Source organism: Palaemon carinicauda, chromosome 32, assembly GCF_036898095.1.
Source record: "Palaemon carinicauda isolate YSFRI2023 chromosome 32, ASM3689809v2, whole genome shotgun sequence".
NCBI lineage: Eukaryota > Metazoa > Arthropoda > Malacostraca > Decapoda > Palaemonidae > Palaemon > Palaemon carinicauda.
This window is the reverse complement of record NC_090756.1, coordinates 15,337,187-15,358,928: the sequence shown is the minus strand read 5'-3', so window position 1 is coordinate 15,358,928 and position 21,742 is coordinate 15,337,187. Positions and strand designations below refer to the sequence as shown.

Genomic DNA, 21,742 nt, shown 5'->3' with positions numbered 1-21,742 from the left:
GAAACCCTCTAGGGCCAGTGCAGCTTTGCCCTGGTCTCAGGGGATGAAGAGTGCCAGGGAAAAGGTCGAGGGCCAGCTCTCTGAGCTTGCCTCCTCCAGCAGATTCAGCGCCAGTAATAAGCTCCTCCCTCCTCCTCGAGTCTATAAGAGGAGGTACTTTGAGATCCTTGAGGAGTCTTGTCTGGGTCTTCCGATTCATCACTCCGTGGAAGAACTCACCGGGGGAGTCCCTCTAGAGAGACACTCCAACCGGCACGTGTCCTACTCAGCTACTGAGATCCTAAGCCAGGAGAAGGTCGCTAAGTGTGCCATGCAGGCAACTTCGTGGCTTGACATCTGGCTGGGGTCTCTGGGCATTCTGGTGCGGTCTGAGGACCTCTCCAAAGAAAGCACCGGGAAGGCACTGGAGACTTTCTTGCTCTCAGGCTCGCGGACCATTGAGTTTCTGGCCCACCAAGTCTCGAGCTTGTTGGCCAATACGATTCTCAAACGTCGGGACGCTGTGGCTGAGAGGTTCCACCAGAAGGTTCCCAGTTCGGAGATTAGCAGGCTCAGACACTCATCCGTGTTCGGTAAGAGTTTGTTTGAGCCTAAGGATGTGGAGCTTACCGCTGAGAGGTGGAGGAAGTCCAACCAGGATTCCCTCATCCATAGGGCCCTGACATCGAGGCCCTACAAACCTCCAGCGGCTCAACAGCCCCGTCCAGCAAAGGACACGAAGAAGACCACTGCAGCGAAGCCGAAGGTGTCTAAGCCCTTTCCTGCCAAGAGCAGAAGGAGCAAGAAGTCCTCCCGGAGAGGCAAGAACCCTAGAGGTAACGCTAGGGTTGGCAGTCCCCCTGCATGTCCACCAGTGGGGGGATGCCTACAAAGTTGCACGACAAGGTGGCAGCAACTCGGGGCAGATACCTGGACGATTTCCGTGATTGTTCAGGGTTATCGCGTCCCGTTCACATCCTCTCTACCTCCCCTGACAGCAAATCCAGTGTCTTTGAGCTCTCTTGCCATGGGATTGGCAAGAGCGCAAGCCCTTTGGGCAGAAGTCCAGACCATGTTGAAGAAGGACGCTCTCCAGGAGGTTGTAGACGGGTCCCCAGGCTTCTACAGTCGACTCTTTCTTGTGAGAAAGGCGTCTGGAGGCTGGAGACCAATCATCGACCTCTCAACCCTGAACGGGTTTGTCAATCAGACTCCGTTCAGTATGGAGACGGCAGACACGGTCAGACTCGCAGTGAGACCCCAAGATTCATGTGTACACTGGACCTGAAGGACGCATACTTCCAGATCCCAGTCTTCAAGGAAGTACCTAAGATTTTGCCTAGACAACAAGATCTACCAGTTCAAGGTGCTGTGCTTCGGTCTCTCCACAGCCCCTCAGGTGTTCACCAGAGTGTTCACTCTAATCTCTTCGTGGGCTCACAGGATCGGCATCCGTCTCCTTCGTTATCTGGACGACTGGCTGATCCTAGCGGACTCGGAGGCAACCCTTCTTCGCCACCGAGACAAGCTCCTCGAAGTTTGCCAGGATCTAGGGATCATGGTAAACCTCGAGAAGTACTCTCTGCAGCCCTCTCAGAAACTGGTATATCTAGGCATGATCATAGACACCAATCTCCACAAAGCCTTCCCATCAGACGACAGGATAGCAAGGCTGAGGAAGGTCGCGAGGCCTTTCCTCAATCGAGAAGAACTCCCAGCCCAATCGTGGCTACGTCTCTTCGGCCACCTCTCCTCCCTGGCCCGTCTCGTTCCTAACGGTCGCCTCAGAATGAGATCCCTCCAATGGCGACTCAAGTCCCGGTGGAATCAAGGTCACGATTCCCCGGACACTTTGATCCCTATGGGTCCTGCGGAACAGACGGACCTCCAGTGGTGGGTGGCGGACGAGAACCTACGAAAGGAAGTGGATCTTCTCGTCCTTCCCCCAGATTTGATGTTGTTCTCGGACGCATCAAAGAAAGGGTGGGGGGCCCACGTTCTTAACCACAGGACCTCAGGCCTGTGGTCAGAATCTGAAAAGTACCTTCACATAAACCTGCTAGAAATGAAGGCCGTGTTCCTGGCACTTCAGGAGTTCTACCAAGTCCTGGCGGGCCACTCTGTGGTGGTGATGAGCGACAACACCACGGTGGTGGCTTATATCAACAAGCAGGGAGGTGCCTTTTCGGAACAGCTATCCCATCTTGCAGTAGAGATCCTGAGATGGTCTGAAGTCCACTCGATCTTGCTAGCGGCTCGCTTCATTCCTGGCAAAAGGAATGTGCTCGCCGACAGTTTGAGCAGAGCGACGCAGATAGTGAGTACTGAGTGGTCTTTGGATCCTCAAGTAGCCAACAAAGTCCTGACTTTGTGGGGTTCCCCGACGGTGGATCTGTTCGCTACAGCGCTGAATTTCAAGCTCCCGCTGTACTGCTCCCCGGTCCCCCATTCTGTCTGATGAGGAGGGTGCTCAACAAGACCAGAATATCGGTCAATCTTTCAATGACCCTGATAGCTCCGCTATGGCATCACACAGAATGGTTCCCGGACCTTCTGCAACCCCTCACGGAGGTTCCGAGAGAACTCCCTCCACGTCACGAGCTACTCAAACAACCACACGCCAACATCTTCCACAAAGCCGTAGCTTCGCTTCGACTTCACACCTAGAGACTATCCAGCATCTCCTCACAGAGAGAGGATTTTCGCAACAAGTTGCGAACAGGATGTCTGGTCACCTGCGCAAGTCATCCGCAGGTGTCTACCAGGCGAAGTGGCGAGTCTTCTGTGGTTGGTGTCGTGGAAGGGATATCTCTCCCCTCGATGCCACTATTCTAGCAATAGCGGAGTTCCTCGTGTATTTGCGGGAGGAAATGCACCTTTCAGTCTCGGCAGTGAAAGGCTATCGCTCAGCCGTAAGTCTTGCCTTCAGGCTTAAAGGAATGGACATTTGTTCCTCGCTGGAACTTTCCCTTCTCATACGGAGTTATGAACTTACCTGCCCTCAGTCGGAAGTGAGACCCCCTTGATGGAACGTGGTTTGAGTTCTCAGGTCTCTTAAGAGACCTCCCTACGAACCATTACGCCAGGCTTCAGATCGCCACCTTACCTGGAAGACGGTGTTCCTGCTAGCTTTGGCCTCGGCCAAGCGAGTCAGTGAGCTACATGGTCTCTCGTATGACATCGCCCATTCAAGGGGATGGGGGGAGGTAACGTTCAGCTTCGTCCTTGAGTTTGTTGCCAAGACTCGGAATCCGGGAGTGCCGGACCCTAGGTTCGACTCTTTCCAGGTTTCGAGTCTCCGTTCTGTAACAGATGACCCAGACCATCCCCTACTGTGCCCAGTGAGGAGTCTGAGGTTGTATCTTAAAAGAACAGCAGCAGTTCGTCCCCAGGTGCGAGCCCTGTTCGTGAGCACCGGGAAGACAAAGAGGAGGGTCACCAGAAATACCATCTCGGCCTGGATTCGCAAGGTGATACATATGGCCTTGAATTCTGACCCTCCTCCGTCACGTTGCCCTAGAGCGCATGATGTCAGGGGCGTAGGTACGTCCCTGGCCTTCAAGAAAAATTATTCAGTGACGCATGTCCTTCAAGCTGAGGTGTGGAAGTGTCAGACCACCTTCACGGCCCACTACCTGCAAGACGTGACACACAGGAGGCTCGATACGTTCTCTATCGGCCCTGTGGTGGCTGCACAACAGCTGGTCTAACCTCAGGCTCCTTAATGGACAAGTAGCAGAAGGTTGAGGGCATTGTTACCCGGTTTTAGTCTGCGTGAATGAAAAGATCTGTCTGGCCCTTATTCTTTTCTTCATCCTCTCCTCCCTTGGAGAAAGCAGCATCCTGGGTTCTCTGCACAGCTGACTTTGAACCTCTGCAGGTAAGCCATGCTCCCTTGTGTTCCTAGTATTAAATGTAATACTGTCATGTCCCCATACCCTGACGAGGTGGTATTGGGAGAGCATTCACCGGTGTGTGTGTGGTGGGGGGGCGTAGCTAGCTACTCCTCCCCTACCCCCTGCTAACTAGCGGCGGGGTAGTAAACCCTCGTTAAAACTTTTATGGATCGTCATTCAGCTACGCTGAAGTAATTACCCCATATAAATAGCTAAGGTTTGTATAGTTAGGAAAAATACAAATTATCTACAAATTTTTCATATTAATTTTGAATTTTTAGATACAGTTTTAATGCTGTAATTTCCCGTAAATTTAAGCTACTGTACTCTTAAATCCAAATTTTTCACTAGGATGATGATATGAATTTAATGTGAGTTTAACGACGTTGCCTTTTAATAATATTCAGAGTTTTAGTTCAACTTACCAGATGTGTTTGTACAAGTTAGTGTAGTAAACAATATGGTCCTTATTCCATCATCTAATCCATATTTGCCTGCGATGTACTGAGTTATCAATGTTACTAAAGAATTTATAGGGAAACTGGTGTGTCTAATCCTCATAAAACGTTTGTTAAGGTCTTTAATAGGGTAGGTCATCCAAAGGGTAGATCATCCAGTGCTTTTATAGTAAATGTAGTTCAATTTTTCTTCACCCAAGGGGTTAACTACTGCACTGTAATTGTTCAGTGGCTACTTTCCTCTTGGTAAGGGTAGAAGATACTCTTTAGCTATGGTAAGCAGCTCTTCTAGGAGAAGAACTCTTCAAAATCAAACCATTGTTCTCTAATCTTGGGTAGTGCTATAGCCTCTGCACTATGGTCTTCCACTGTCTCTTGGGTTAGAGTTCTCCTACTTGAGGGTACACTCGGGCACACTGTTCTATCTAATTTCTCTTCCTCTTGTTTTGTTAAAGTTTTTATGATTTATTTTGGAAATATTTATTTCAATGTTACTGTTCTAATTTTATTTATTTTTTTTATTTTTCCTTGTTTCCTTTCTTCACTGGGCTATTTTCCCTGTTGGGGCCTCTGGGCTTATAGCATCCTGCTTTTCCAACTAGGGTTGTAGCTTTGCAAGTAATAACAACAACAAGAACAACAATAATAATTATAATAATTATGATTATAATGATTTCAATAATAATTATGATTATAATAATAATAATTATTATTATTATAATTGTAATTGTAATTATAATTATCATCATGATCATGATCATGAACATATGATGATCCATGATCCATGAGTCATGATCATGATCATGATTATTATTATTTGAGTGACAACTTATTTAATGATTTGAGTGACAGAATGTCATCATTTGAGTGACAGAACTTATTTAATAGGGTAGGTCACCCAATGCTTTTATCGGAAATGTTGTTCAATCTGAGTGACAGAACCTAATTTTAAAGTTGACAAGTGTCTAGCATAACATCTTTGGAGACATTCAGTATTTGAGATCAAGTCTGGTTGATCAAAGGCTATGCTAAAATATGGTATGTAAAGATATTGAGTTCAGATTAGGAATGAGGTCAGGTAATGGTGACCTTTCTTTTTTCTCCACTGACATCTAACAATCAATAAACTATTGAAAATAACATGCATGTAAGTTATTCATATTTGTCTTCGATGTTATCCCATAAAGAAATAGACTACAGTTGCCTCCCAGCCTAATTTAGCACTATTATTATGATCTCCCTCCTTAGTTCCCCATTGATTAGACACATGATTATTGTCCATTACAGCATGGCCAAGTTTATGGTTGAAAAGTGGCTGTTATCCTTACCTCTGAACATAAAGTTGAATATACCAGTTATTCTAATGGATAATCCTAAAAAGTGTATAAAATTGACCATTAAGAGTCATGTTATGACTTGAAAGTGAAGAACATTTGTAGTAAAGATATTTTTTTTTTTCAAATTTCAGAAGCATCTATTTACCTGCACATTTGAAATCCAAAAAGCTGAAGTCAGGAAACAGAACACTTTTTAGTGGGTAACCCGATCCCCTTAATAATATGGAAAGGATACAAAAGCTAAAGGAATGCTGATGGCACTAGAATAAATTATTCATATCTAAATCAAAGCTGATGACAGGAGTGGAGGCTGCAATATTTGACTGACATCAGTTCAAAGATAAGTTAAAAATTTTTTTTTTTTTTTTTTCAGAAGTTTACAACTCAGGTTACAGTGTAGGTATTAGATATCTATGGAATATAGCTTATTGCAATGTACAATATAGTGATATAGTATATGCTATCTGAAAAGTCCAGTAATTCAGAACTTGTCATGAAAGGAAAAGTGTTATCAAATAATTACATATTCGGTGAGATAGATATAGATTTTGTCATCACTATACATTATTAGTTTTGTCTTTATACTATTGGGTTTTTCTAGTTATACAATTATTTCTAAAAAGGTAAATTTTCTAAAAGTCTTATCAGCGATGCAGTAACTAATGTAAACTTGGATAGTATACTTTCATTGGTCATAGATTTTAAACAGTGCCATATTTCTTAAACCTGTAGTATGATACTTGTTTGATAAATAATAATTGTAATATTGCCTTAAAATATATGAAATTTTAGCAGAGAAAATAACATTGATTATTTGTAAGTCTAGTATTTCACTTCATATGCACCCAAAAATTATTCATAATCTGATTTGACCTGTGACCCCTTGTTTGATGTCTGAGGCGAGTCCAGCTGCTTAATGACTTTAACAAGGTTTATTTGATTGATAGTACAATTTTCCCTCTAGCACTGAAGTATAACTATTTCTGTCAATAGACCTAGACATCCAGGTTTAATTGAATATAGCGTTAGTCAATCAATTTACCCAAGTAGAGAGGAGAGGTCCCCTTTTTTGTTTCATTTGTTTGATGTCGGCCACCCCCCAAAATTGGGAGAAATGCCTTGGTATATGTATGTATTTTTAAGTGGCTTCTTACATAAACTTTAGCATTTAACCCAACACCGAATGTTACCAAGTTGTAATATATATAACAGGTTTAAAGATAAATTATTTAGTCTCTAGTTAAGGTTTTAAATACATGGATTTATTTAATCTTCAATTTATAAATTATGAGGGAAATTTACCGTGTTCCATGCCTCCGTCATACATGGTTTTTTTTTCTTTCAGAAAGAAAATTATTGAAATCTTCAGGATAGAATGGAGTTCTACTTCTTGTTGTATTCATGCAAATGATATTTTGTGAGGAGTGACATTGGAGGTACCATATAGTTTTAGGATAACTTTTAACTGACAAATTTGCAATGTTTCTTTTTCTGAAAACAAGCTATAACTGATTCTCAGTCATCGCAAGATGTTTCTTTTAGCGAAGTCATTTTGTTACAGTCAGGTGCAAGAATTTTAATCTGGGGTCAAGTCATCTTTAAACTTTTGTTTGATCATAAGAGAAGGAAATAAATGAAAATGGTAATTGCTTTAGGTTGACACATTTTTCTAAAATAGTTTCAATGGAAGATGTTTAAAAGTATTACTTCATAAGACTGGTCCCTATATCTTATATTAAGGTGGAAATTTTTACAATAAGTATGATAACAAGAGCTTTGTTTTGGACTGTATTTGGTATGAGTAGGTAGTTGTAACGTATGTTACTTGATATGGTGTAAGGTAAATGGTGTAAATCACAGTAATTTGATTTTACACGGGCTCTTCCTGTTCAGTACTTAATAACATTAAATGTTTTTTTTATATAAAAATAAATTATCATTCATAAGTTTGCCTACAAACTACGCAGTACTCTAGAAGTTTTATTCCAGCTGTTACCAATTTGTGGAATGATCTTCCTAATCGGGTGGTTGAAACAGTAGAACTTCAAAAGTTCAAAGTTGGAGCAAATGCTTTTTTGTTGACCAGGCGGACATGAGTCTTTTATAGTTTATTTATGACATATTTGTTTTTGATGTTGTTAATAGTTTATATATGACATGTCTGTTTTGACGTTGTTACTGTTTTTAGAATGATTTATTGTTAATTTGTTCTCTTCATTTATTTATTTCCTTATTTCCTTTCCTCACTGGGCTATTTTTCCCTGTTGGAGCCCCTGGGCTTATAGCATCTTGCTTTTCCAACTAGGGTTGTAGCTTGGATAGTAATAATAATAATAATAATAAAATAAACAGTAATCATGGTACCGATTTGTAAGTATGATTTCTAGATCAGTTTTACTGATATGACCATACTAAGCTTGTAATTCCTAGGTAAGTTAATCAAAACATCCTTAAGGAATAGAATAAACATAAGGGGTTATTTAGAATAGAATCATCCATAATGGTAAATATTCTATGTTTTAATTTTATGTCTTTTAAAGGTATGTTTGCAGTTTCTTGAAAAAATTTGTTCCTAAGCATGACTATATCGCCTATAAAATTACCTGGTAATCTCTGAAAATATCTCATCGATTGATGAATGACAAAGTATGTTTAGGAATAGTGTAGTTGGAAATCGGTAATATTTGTCGAAAGAGAAAATATTTTGAGAAACTAAGAAACATACATTATTGTGTGCGTGTGATAATTGAAAAAATCTTTTAAAGATAATAACTATCTTTTGTATATACGAAGTAAGGCAAATAAGAGTTGTAGATGAGTTTCTCTTGAAATTTTGATAGTAAAGTGAACAACCATTTTATATAAGGCATATATTCATTCAAGGTCTCTTAATGGCATAAATGAGATCTACCTTGAAAAAAAATCTTGCAAGTGATTAGGAGCTTTGAAGTTTGAATTTTTTTATTATGTGCATAGGTGTTATATAAACAGATCAGTTGAATATTGAAATTTAACATATGTATAACTTGAACCTTTTGTAAGTAGAACATATGAAATTAGTTTGGAAGAAGTATATATAATAATTAACTAATTGATACAGTATTAATAAATCAATTACTTCCATATTGAGAAGTCTTAAGTTTTAAATATTTAACTTAGCCGGTGAATATATAATAGCTGCTGCTCAGCGGCTCGACAGAAAACACACTCAAAAACTCGCGAGCGATCGCTATGAAGGTTGCGGGTGTGCCCACCAGCGCCAACTATCGGCCAGATACCACTCCTGCATGTAAACAAACCCTCCAATTCTTCTCTGTCGACCTTGACGACAAGACGTATCAATACTCGCTGTATAACCTGGAGTTTTCTCAACATATTTGGTGAAGTACTTCATTTTGGTTTGAGCTTTCGCAGTGCAGGTGTTTTTCCTCAACTTAAACTCTTGAACTCTTTATTGAACAGATTTAATTGTTGATGACTTGGATTGTTTTTTGGACTTTCTTTGACTAATTCAAAATGGCTGACCCTGCACAAGTACCTAGATTTCGTAAGTGTAATGCTAGGGACTGTAATAGGCGTCTTCCAAAGGCATCTCTCGACCCACATACTGTGTGTTCCAATTGTCGGGGTAAAACCTGTCAATTGGGAGATCGGTGTGAGGAATGCGTGGGCCTTTCGGAATTCGATTGGCTCGAATACGATAAGTATGCACGTAGGCTAGAGAGAGATAGGGTAAGGAGGAGTTCCTCTAGGTCAGTAGATTTTTCCTCTCCACATGCCCCTGAACCTAATCCTTCCCCTGTAGTGGTTGTACCTAACCCCCCTTCTGGCACTCAGGAACCATCTATGCAAGACATGTTGCGTGCTATTCATGCCTTGGGGGAAAGAGTTGAAGCGTTAGCAACTGATCGTAATCAACTCATGGCTGACGTTAAAGAGCTTAAGTGTCAGAGTGCCACAGCGGAAAATAGTGGGAAAGTGATTAGTGCGCAAAGTGTTGTGAACAGTGTTGCGACCGAGGGTTCGTCTGTTCGTGCCTGTCGTTCACCTAGTCCGAGACCTCTTGCAAGCTCCCAAGCCCAGGGGAGAAGTAATGTCGTACGACTTATGGGTTCGAGAGGCCTTGATCAGCGAACAGACGTTCCCTCTATGGTATCAGGCGTATCTCACCAAGATCGCCCCTACCATAAGACGAGAGAGCCCATTTTCTCCTCGTCTTCCGAAGGCTTTTCGCATAAGAAACCGTGGAGCAAGGTTTCTAGGCCCCTTAAGCGAAAGTCGGTCCCTTCAGGACAGGTCCAGCGTCCTGGATGTAGTCATTGGGACAATTCTGACCCATTGCAGTCATCGGATGACTGCTCGCCGCCTAAGCAGCAACGTTACACAGGCTCAGAAAGTCTTGGTGTAGGCAAGGTTGTGCCGTCTCAGACGTTAACCCCGTCGTTTAACGCACCCATTCCCGTGGACCCTAAATGGGTTATACTGCAGGACATGCAGACTAAGCTCGCCTCCCTTATGGAAGACTATACTGCCGATAAGGTTCACGTTGAGCCTAGCCGTTTATCTCATCGAGATCCTGGCCTTCAGCCGCCCAAACGAACCTTTGTGCGTCCTGTTGACGTTGGCGTAGCTAAGTCACGTCAGTCACGATATGTAGAGCCTCACTCGATGCGGTCTCGTGTTGATTTTCAGCCGCATTTGGACGTTAGGCCACTTACTAATGCTCCTGTTGACGTTCAGGACGTTCGCCAACCATCGGAGTTGACTTGTTTTGACGCTGAGCGTCAACCACCGCAGTCTAGAGTTGTTTTGACTGCTCAGTCTAGGCAGTCAAAACAGTCTCGAGTGGACGCCGAGCGTCCTCACGCACCTGTTGTTGTTGACAGTTCACAGACTGTTAAGCAGTTACATGACGTTGCGTCCTGGTCCGCTACTAATGCACCAGTGCGTGTGGACGCTGCGTGTCAAGCATTGCCAACCCCTTTGCTTGTTTCTCAGCAGTTGTCAGATGAGGATCCTTCAGATGAGGACGTTGCTGACCCTCAGCATGATGATCATCCTTCGGATGTAGACGAACCCTGAACAGTTCCTTCATCAATGGACTTTAAGAAAGTCATGTTAATTTTTAAGGAGTTGTTTCCCGATCACTTCGTCGCTGTTGCTCCTCGTTCGCCGCCGTCTAAGTTTGTTCTAGGCGTACCTGCTAACATGCCAGCCTTTACAAAACTTGTGCTCTCTCGCTCATCCAAGAGAGCTTTACGGCTTTTAGGCGACTGGTTGGAAACCAAGAGGAGTTTGGGGAAGACGGCCTTTGCCTTCCCTCCGTCAAAACTCTCGTCTAGATCGAGCGTCTGGTATGCCACGGGAGAAGTTCTCGGCTTGGGAGTCCCTGCCTCTGCCCAGGGCGACTTCTCAAGCCTTGTAGACTCTCCCCGCCGCCTAGCCATGAGACGCTCGAAGATTAGTTGGTCCTCCTCGGACCTTGACCATCTGCTGAAAGGCATTTACAGAGCCTTTGAAGTTTTCAACTTCCTTGACTGGTGTTTGGGAGCCTTAAGTAAGAAAATCTCATCGGCTGATAGAGATGTCTCCTTACTTATTTTGTCCTGTATGGATAAAGCCATCCGCGATGGTTCCAATGAGCTCTCCTCCTCTTTTACGTCGGGAGTCCTAAAGAAGCGAGAGTCCCTTTGCTCTTTTCTGTCGGCAGGAGTTACTCCCTGTCAGAGATCTGAACTGCTCTTTGCTCCCTTATCAAAGTTTTTGTTCCCGCAACAATTGGTTAAGGACATAGCTTCTTCACTCGTGCAGAAGGACACCCATGACTTGGTTGCGTCCTCTGCTCGCAAAGGGACTCCTTCGACATCCTTTTCTGCAAGACCTAGGATAGACACTCCGGCGTCCAGATTTATTCCGCCCTTTCGTGGCAGAGCTCCCAGCAGGGAAGTACTCGTGCCGAGGGAAAGAGAGGAAAGAAGAGAGGAGCCAAGTCCTCACGTGGCAGAGTCTGACTGCCCGCAGCCTTAGACAGCAGTAGGAGCCAGACTGAAGAACTTCTGGCAAGCCTGGGAGAAGAGGGGCGCAGACCAACAATCTGTGAGGTTGCTCAGAGAGGGTTACAAAATTCCATTTGTACGCAAACCTCCTCTAGCGACTTCCCCCATCGACCTCTCTCCCAGGTACCGAGAGGAGTCAAAGAGACAAGCCCTGAACCTAGAAGTGTCTCTTTTGCTAGAGAAGGGAGCGGTGGTGAAAGTCTCGGACCTTCAATCACCGGGGTTTTACAACCGTCTCTTCCTAGTACCGAAGAAGACAGGAGGTTGGAGACCGGTGCTAGACGTCAGTGCACTCAACGTCTTTGTTACGAAGACAAAGTTCACCATGGAGACCGCGAAATCAGTCTTAGCAGCGGTCAGAAAGGGAGACTGGATGGTCTCTCTCGACCTAAGAGACGCATACTTCCACATCCCCATACACCCAGATTCCCAACCTTTTCTGAGGTTTGTTTTCAACAATGTGGTATACCAGTTTCGGGCCCTGTGCTTTGGCCTAAGTCCTGCTCCTCTCGTGTTTACGAGGCTTATGAGGAATGTAGCAAAATTCCTCCATTTATCGGGAATCCGAGCCTCCCTGTACTTGGACGACTGGCTTCTCAGAGCCTCGTCCAGTCATCGCTGTCTGCAGGATCTTCATTGGACATTGGATCTGACCAAGGAATTGGGACTTTTGGTCAACCTGGAAAAGTCCCAGCTGATTCCATCCCAAACTATACTGTATTTAGGGATGGAGATTCGCAGTCCAGTTTTTCGGGCTTTTCCGTCTGCCCCCCGAATAGAGCAAGCCCTGCTCAAAGTCCAACTGATGTTGAAGAGAGAACGATGCTCAGTCAGGAATTGGATGAGTCTAGTAGGAACTCTATCATCCCTGGAGCAGTTTGTCTCGCTAGGAAGGCTACACCTTCGACCTCTCCAGTTCCATCTAGCTTTTCACTGGAAAAAGGACAAGACGTTAGAGACGGTCTCAATCCCGATCTCCGAACCAGTAAAGGCATGCCTGAATTGGTGGAACGACAATATCAGTCTGAGAGAGGGACTTTCCCTAGCAGTTCAGAACCCAAACCACGTACTATTCTCAGACGCGTCGGATTTGGGTTGGGGTGCGACCCTGGACGGTCGGGAATGCTCAGGTCTGTGGACCTCAAGTCAGAGGAGCATGCACATCAACGGCAAGGAGCTTTTGGCAGTCCACCTGGCCTTGATGAACTTCGAGAGTCTCCTTCGAAACAAGGTGGTAGAGATCAACTCCGACAATACCGCAGCCTTGGCATACATTTCCAAGCAAGGAGGCACCCACTCCCTGACGCTGTACGAGATCGCAAGGGACCTGCTCATTTGGTCAAGAGATCGAGGCATCTCCCTGTTAACGAGGTTTATCCAGGGCGACTTGAACGTCTTAGCAGACTGCCTCAGTCGGAGGGGTCAGGTAATTCCTACGGAATGGACCCTCCACAAGGACGTGTGCAAGAGTCTTTGGGCGACTTGGGGTCAACCCACCATAGACCTCTTTGCAACCTCGATGACCAAGAGACTTCCAATCTATTGCTCTCCAGTCCCAGACCCAGCAGCAATACACATAGACGCATTTCTTCTAGATTGGTCTCATCTGGACCTATATGCATTCCCACCATTCAAGATTGTCAACAAGGTACTGCAGAAGTTCGCCTCTCACGAAGGGACAAGGTTGACGTTAGTTGCTCCCCTCTGGCCCACGAGAGAATGGTTCACCGAGGTACTTCGATGGCTGGTAGACTTTCCAAGAAGTCTTCCTCTAAGAGTAGATCTGTTACGTCAGCCCCACGTAAAGAATGTACACCAAAGCCTCCCCGCTCTTCGTCTGACTGCCTTCAGACTATCGAAAGACTCTCTAGAGCTCGAGGCTTTTCGAAGGAGGCAGCCAGTGCGATTGCAAGAGCGAGGAGAGCTTCTACCATTAGAGTATACCAGTCGAAGTGGGAAGTCTTCCGAGACTGGTGCAAGTCAGCATCTGTATCCTCGTCCAGTACCTCTGAAGCCCAAATCGCTGATTTTCTCTTACACCTGAGAAAAGTTCGCTCCCTTTCAGCTACCACGATCAAGGGCTACAGGAGCATGTTGGCTTCGGTCTTCCGGCATAGAGGCTTAGATCTTTCCAACAATAAAGATCTACAAGATCTCCTTAAGTCTTTTGAAACCTCTAAGGAACGTCGTTTGGCTACTCCTGGATGGAACTTGGACGTGGTCCTAAGGTTCCTCATGTCAGACAGGTTTGAGCCATTACATTCAGCCTCCCTGAAGGATCTCACTCTTAAGACTCTTTTCCTGGTGTGCTTGGCCTCGGCTAAAAGAGTCAGTGAACTTCATGCCTTCAGTAAGAACATCGGCTTTTCTACAGAAAAAGCCACTTGTTCTCTTCAACTTGGTTTCCTGGCCAAAAATGAACTGCCTTCTCGTCCTTGGCCTAAATCTTTTGATATTCCTTGCTTATCAGAGATCGTAGGCAATGAACTGGAAAGAGTGGTATGTCCCGTTAGAGCTCTTAAGTTCTATTTAGCTCGTACTAAGCCATTACGAGGTAAATCTGAAGCGTTATGGTGTTCGGTTAAGAAACCATCCTTACCTATGTCAAAGAATGCTTTGTCATATTTTATCAGATTTTTAATACGAGAAGCTCATTCCCACTTGAATGAGGAAGACCAATCTTTGCTTAAGGTTAAGACGCACGAAATTAGAGCTATAGCAACCTCCGTGGCCTTCAAGCAAAATAGATCTCTGCAAAGTATCATGGACGCGACTTTTTGGAGAAGCAAGTCAGTGTTCGCGTCATTTTACTTGAAAGATGTCCAGACTCTTTACGAGGACTGCTACACACTGGGTCCATTCGTAGCAGCGAGTGCAGTAGTGGGTGAGGGTTCTACCACTACACTTCCCTAATTCCAATATCCTTTTTAATCTGTCTCTTGAAATGTTTTTAATATTGTTTTTTATGGATTGTACGGAAGGCTAAGAAGCCTTTCGCATCCTGGTTGATTTGGCGGGTGGTCAAAGTCATTTCTTGAGAGCGCCCAGATTAGGGGTTTGATGAGGTCCTGTTAGTATGGGTTGCAACCCTTCATACTTCAGCTCCTGGGAGTCTTTCAGCATCCTAAGAGGATCGCTGGGCTTCGTGAGGAAGACAGACTTAAAAGGCAGAGTAATCGTCTAAGTCAACTTCCTTACCAGGTACCTATATATTTTGGTTTTGTTATATTGATAACTGTCAAAAACTCTTAGCTTATACGCTGTAAACTTAATTAACTCTGGTCTCTACTCACCGCCTTGGGTGTGAATCAGCTATTATATATTCACCGGCTAAGTTAAATATTTAAAAATGATATTTTAATTATAAAATAAATTTTTGAATATACTTACCCGGTGAATATATAAATTAAAGGCCCTCCCTTCCTCCCCAATAGAGACGCAGCGGGACGAGAAGAATTGAAGGGTTTGTTTACATGCAGGAGTGGTATCTGGCCGATAGTTGGCGCTGGTGGGCACACCCGCAACCTTCATAGCGATCGCTCGCGAGTTTTTGAGTGTGTTTTCTGTCGAGCCGCTGAGCAGCAGCTATTATATATTCACCGGGTAAGTATATTCAAAAATTTATTTTATAATTAAAATATAATTTTTCTAATATTCTTAAGGATGCTCCTTCAATTATTTTTTATATTCCTTATAATTTCTAAACAATTATGTGCATTTCAATTGATACCCTAATTTCCAATTGTTAAAGCTAGTTTCCATCTAAGAACACTGTATTTAGCAAACTCAGGAATAAAATCTGTTTCGTTTCTATAAAATCTAATTGCTCCGTAACTGGAATACAAACCACGCTATTTATTAGGGGTTATACTTTCGGCGGAACTGAAATGACGAGCCATTAAAATTTAGCAAGGGTTAACTACCCACACTGCTAGTTAGCAGGGTGTAGGGTGGGGTAGCTTGCTACCACTCCCGCTCACACACCTGTAATTTAGTTCATTTTACTTTTGGCTCGGATGGAGAGTGGTGGTTTCCGCTCTTCCTCCTTGCCTATTCTGGACTGCCATTAAATTTTGTCTTTTAACTTACTTTTTCTTATACATGTATATATATGAAAACATTCTTAATGTTTATGTATATATATGTGTATAGAAATGTGATAAGTTTCCTTTTTCAGTGTTTGTGCGCGTGATACATCTACGACAACAACACTTGCGAACATTAGCACCGGAACAAGGTCTGCACAGTTGCACTTCGTGGGGAACGACTTCTCCCTCTGGTCTATTGGTCTTCCCGTCGGCATATAACTGTTAACTCGGCCGCCGCAGGGGAATCATCATCACCTGGATCTTTTTCATTCAACTATTGTCTTCGCCTTTTCCCTTTACCTACGGGAAACATGGATTGCTGAGCGAAGGGAATGTGGCCTCTCAGAGATTGACTACGGTCTTTCTCCTCTTCAGATCGTTCACCTTTCAACAACAGTGTACTATTGGGAAGAGCTCCTTTCCCGATCGGGGGTTAGGTTGCGCTTCCGATTGTTTGTCTCAATTATTTTTAGTGAAATTATAATTGTAATTCTAACTTGTTCCAACACGAATACTTACCTCGAACTACTTTCTTTAGGAGTTACTGGTAATCTCCTCTCCATCGACCAGAGTTTTGCGTAGGTTACCCCCTACCCCGCATTCTAAGGAGGCCTACCCCCGGCATTAAGGAATGTGCCCCGAGGGTAGGATCAAGGTAGGTCGCTGTCCGGCTTGGTCAGACTCATCATTAAGTTCTCTGGTCGCGCGGTGTAAACACCTCGCTCTCGTTCTCTGTCGATCCTTTGTGTGCGTTCTAGTGCCCCACGTGTTCCCAGCGTGGCAACTTGCGTTTTCCAGTGTACTTTTCCCGGGTGTTCCTGTGCGTTCACCTTCCACCCGTGTGCTTACCCAGTGTTTTCATTCATTCCCTTCGTGCTTGTGTCATCCGTTGTGTGCATCAGGGAGCAAATCCGCCGTTGTCCTGGGCCTAGAGCCGGGAAATCGTGTGGAGCGTTCCTCTCCAAGCCGGAAGTGGATCCTCACTCCCTTTGTTCCTCCTGTAGGGGAAAGGTTTGCTCGTCAGCAGATACGTGCCCCGAGTGTGTAGACTGGAGCGATATCCAGTGGGTACGTTACGGTACCAAAAAGAGGAAATCGGCGAAACGTTCCCCTAGGAAAACTAGTGTTTCTTCGCCGCTACCATCACTCAGTGAGCAGTCCGACTGGGCCTCGGTTTCACCGTCCCCTACACAGAGTAGGGGACGAGGTAAATCTAGTGTTGTGAATGAACAAGGCGTCCTTTCCCAGGAGCCCAGTGTAAGTGCAGTGCTAATTGCGGGCCCCTCTAGGGCTAGTGAAGGACCCAGTAGTGTGTCCGGAGAGTCGGCCCTTGTGCTCGGGGGGCACGCTTCCTCCGATGACCCCTTGTGGGGTAGTAACGAGGTGTCGGTATCTCCGCCGTCCTCGTGGGCCTGTGCTTCTGGATCGTCGTTAGGGGGAGACAACCAGAGGAAAGTTCGACCTTCGGGTAACGAGGCCTTCGGTTGAAGGCTCCCGAAGACGCCGGGTAGGTCACCCCTAAGGATGGATGTGACCCTGGATCCCTGGCTCTCTGGCATGGAACGTTTTGAGTCGTTCCCGACCCTCCCCACGGAAGTCCCCGATGACTTCCTCCAGCCCTCGACCTCTGGCGTTCAACGCCTGAAGAAGTCCCCCGCAGTCCCCGCTACCAGCCGACACGCGATGAACACAGTGTCGTCGGGTTCATCGGACTTCTATTCCTCGTCAGAGGAAGAGGTCAGGGTAAAACACCGCTGTCGGAGGGAGCGGTCCAGGAGCGAACGTTCCCGTTCGAGGTCGCGTTCTCGGTATAGCAGGAAGCGCTCCCGCTCCCCAGGCCGTAAGTATAGGAGAAGTAGATCTCCCGGTGGCGCCTAGATCTACGTATCTCGGGACTCAAAGGTGCTTTGTTCCCCAGACCGCCGGTCCAGTTAGCGATCTCCAAGGCTGCCGTCCTCTAAGCACAGCCTTGACCCTCGCGACGTAGCCCGCAGGAAAGACCTCTCTAGAAGGCATAAGTCCTGAAGCCTCCGGTTCACCCCGCCCAGCGGGGGGAAACGCGCTTCTTGTCAGGCGGCCTGGCCGAACCAGCCCAGCTGGTGCGGCCTTCGGGTCGGAAGGAACGGTTCCCGCTGTCGGGTCAGCCCACGGGAACCGCTTCCTCGGCACCCAGAGCCCTAGGGCGTACGAGAGTTCCCGCTGAACCAGCGATGCCTGCATTATCCAGAGCCCCTGGTGCGGACATACCCGCAGATGAGGACCAGTACCTTGGCAGGACGGCGCCCCTGGCCCCAAGAGCTAGGCGTCCAGTCGGCGTGCCCGGTAACCCAGCTCCCCGGCCCCAAGCCGAGACCTCGGCCGACGGAGGGAAGGGTTCCCCGACGGAGGACTCCGCCTATAGGAGAGTGGTTAGCCTTATCAGAAGGCACCACAAAATAGCAGAACCTGCGGCTACGGATGAAGATTTCTGGAGGTCAAGCTTTCTGAGAATCATGCAGACTCCCTCCCAACCTAAGACGTCCCTAGCACTCCCTCTAGCCCGAGATCTAGTTCTAGGGCAGGAGTATGTCGACAAGGTAGTGGCCAGCAATGCCGAGGCCCCCAAAACCCAGAGTGCCTCGAAATTGCTCCAGGGCCTCAGAACCCAAGGCAAAGTCTATGTGCCAGCGGGACGACGCCCAGGTCCCTGTAAGGTGGAGCCAGCCGTAGACATCCTTAGTCAAGGCGTCTCAGACGATAGAGCCTCTTCGGCCCCAGTCTGTTTCTCGCCAGCAGAAGCCTCCATGATGGAGGAAATGTCGCGGGACTTAGTAAACGTCTCCTCTTGGCTGGACTGGTGGGCTTCCACTTTGGTGGGTGTACAAGCCTCATTCGACCCCTAGGACCCTGACCAGCAAGGCCTACTGAGGGACCTCATTACCTCCGGGGGTAAAACCCTTAAGTTTCTGACATATCAGTCTCTCGCTCTAACAGCTAACTAGGTTCTCCGTAAGCGAGACACTGTTCTAGCGAAGGTGTCTCGGAAGGTACCAGACAGGGAGGCGCGAGCCATTCGCAGCCTACCCCTGTGGGGAGAGTCTTTGTTTCCTCTGAAGGAACTAGAAGCCATAATGGAGAAGGTCTCGAAAAAGAAGGAGGCTAACGTCCCCAGACTGACGACTTCTAGGAGACCGCCCTACAAGAGGTCCGTCTCGGATAGCGCCGCGACGCCCCAAGCCTCTACCAGCACTACGAGGAGAGAGGCCCCCTCTTCCTCCTGGTCTGCAACGCCTCAGCCCCCCCGCAGGGGAGCTCCAGCGCCCTCAAGCTCCTTCAGGTCGGGTTACTCCGCCTCTAGGAGAGGCAGATCAGGCCGCCCCTCTAGAAGAAGATAGAGTGGGAGGCCCCCTATCCCCGCCCAAGCCTCGGGTTGGGGGATGCCTCAGACGACATTGGCAAGCATGGAAGGCTCAAGCAGCAGAGCCTTGGACAGTGTCCGTACTAAAGGAGGGCTACAGACTTCCGTTCCAAACGGAACCACCCCCTCTTATTCCGGCCAACCGGACAGAATGGCTAGCTCCAAAAGACCCGTTAAAGAGGACCGCCCTTCAAGAGGAGGTATTCTCCATGTTAGAGAAGGGCGCCATGGAAGAAGTTCTTCTCCCAGGGCCAGGTTTCTACAGTTGCCTGTTCCTTGTGGAGAAAGCGACCGGGGGGTGGAGACCGGTTATAGATCTGTCAGCTCTCAACAAGTTCGTCAAGAAGACGGACTTCAAAATGGACACTCCGAAGTCAGTCCTGCTGTCCTAGAGGGAGAAAGATTATATGATGACCGTCGACCTCAAGGACGCATACTTCCAAATTCCGGTCCACCCCTCGAGTCGGAAGTTCCTCCGGGTGAAATGGGGTTCCCAGATCCTGCAATTCAGGACCCTTTGCTTCGGTCTGTCAACAGCGCCCCAGGTGTTCACGAGAGTCTTCACGACTGTCTCAGTGTGGGCTCACGAATGAGGCATCCGCCTTATCAGATACCTGGACGACTGGTTGCTTCTTTCCGCCTCAAAGGTCCTCTTGGAGGAACAAGGGAGAAGTCTCCTCCAGTTTTGCAGAGATCTGGGGATTGTAATCAACCCGAAGAAATCAAATCTATCCCCGTCCACCAGAATGAACTACTTGGGGATGACATTAGACACCATTCGGGGAAAAGTTTTCCCTTCGGAGGACAGGATAAGAAACCTCAGGCACATCATTCAGCCGTTCCTGTCAGAACACCCCAGGAGAGCGAAAGACTGGCAGAGGCTGATAGGCCACCTGGTCTCATTGGAGAAACTAGTTCCCCAGGGGAGGGTAAGGCTCAGATCCATCCAATGGAATCTCAAGAACCTCTGGTGCCAGACGGACTCACAACAGGTGCTAATTCCAGTCCTTCCAAACACGAGACCCTCCCTGGAATGGTGGCATTGCCAGTCGAACTCACTCAAGGGGATGCCCTTCGGGACCGGCCCTCCCGAGTTACTAATGTTCACAGACGCCTCCAACCAGGGATGGGGAGCCCATCTCCTCGACGAAACGGCACGAGGTACCTGGTTGGAAGGGGAGAGGCAACTCCACATCAATGTCCTGGAGTTGAAAGCAGTCCAGAAGGCGTGCCTACACTTCGCAAGTCTGCTAAAGGGAAACACCGTGGCGTTGATGTGCGACAACGCCACGGTAGTAGCATACATAAAGAAACAGGGAGGCTTGAAATCGAGGGAGTTATGCGATCTCACCATAGAGATTCTAGATTGGGCAGAAGAAAATCAAGTGGTGATGTTAGCAAGGTTCATTCCCGGGAAGAAAAACGTTCTGGCCGACGGCCTCAGCAGAATGGGCCAGATAGTAGGGACAGAATGGTCTCTTCTCCTGGAAGTAGCCAAGCTCATCATTCAGCGCTGGGGTTCCCCGGTGATGGACCTCTTTGCAACAAAACTCAACGCCCAACTCCCAGTCTATTGCTCCCCTGTACCAGACCCGAAAGCAGCCTTAGAAGACGCCTTTCAGCACAAGTGGGACAATCTGGATGTGTACGCTTTTCCCCCTTTCACGTTGATAAGACAAGTGCTCAACAGAGTAAGGACCGTCCGAAACCTAAAGATGACTTTGGTAGCGCCCTGGTGGCCGGAGAGAGAGTGGTTCGTGGACCTAAAAGACCTATCGAGTCAACCGCCGTGGCCTCTGCCCGTCAGGTCAGACCTTCTGCACCAGCCTCACTTTCTCAGGCTCCACGACAACCCACTCTCCCTACGTCTTCATGCCTGGAGACTATCGAGTGGCTCCTGAAGAAGGAAGGATATTCTTCCTCCATGGCTAAGAGAATGTCTCTATACCTGAGAAAGTCGTCAGCTGCGGTATACCAGGCAAAATGGGCCTCCTTCACGAAGTGGTGCTCTGAGAGGCACATTAGACCTCTTAAGGCCTCTGTCCCAGACATAGCAGATTTTCTGGTGTTTCTTAGGGACAAGGTAGGAATGTCAATTCCAGCCATAAAAGGAGTTCGAGCCACCTTAGGCCAAGTCTTACTCCTGAAGGGCATCGACCTGGGGACCTCGAGACACATAGCGATGCTTGTCAAGAGTTTCGAGCAGTCTTGCCCCCCACAGGCGAGTAGGGTGCCCCAGTGGGACTTAGCCAAGGTCCTGAAGATGCTGTGTCGTCCCCCCTTTGAACCCTTGAAGGATATCGTAGACAGAGATCTCACCCTCAAGGCCGTCTTCTTGCTGGCCTTGGCGTCCGCTAAGAGAGTGGGAGAGATCCATGGTCTATCATACGACGTTTCTCATTCAAAGGGGTGGAAAGAAGTATCCTTCAAGTTCGTGCCTTCTTTTGTGGCCAAGACTCAGAACCAAGCAGTCTGGGACCCCAAGTTTGAGGGTTTCTCAATTCCTGCCATCCCTAAGACAGGCAATGCAG

General features: G+C 46.8%; 1 long non-coding RNA gene across 1 annotated transcript in view; it reads left to right on the top strand.

The window, feature by feature from the left end:
- The window catches only part of LOC137625710 (uncharacterized), a 77,566-nt gene that overhangs the window by 38,828 nt on the left and 16,996 nt on the right, over positions 1-21,742 (top strand). The window contains exon 2 of the long non-coding RNA XR_011040879.1: positions 5,802-7,312. This is a non-coding gene — a long non-coding RNA (uncharacterized lncRNA). The remainder of the gene's footprint in view (positions 1-5,801; positions 7,313-21,742) is intronic.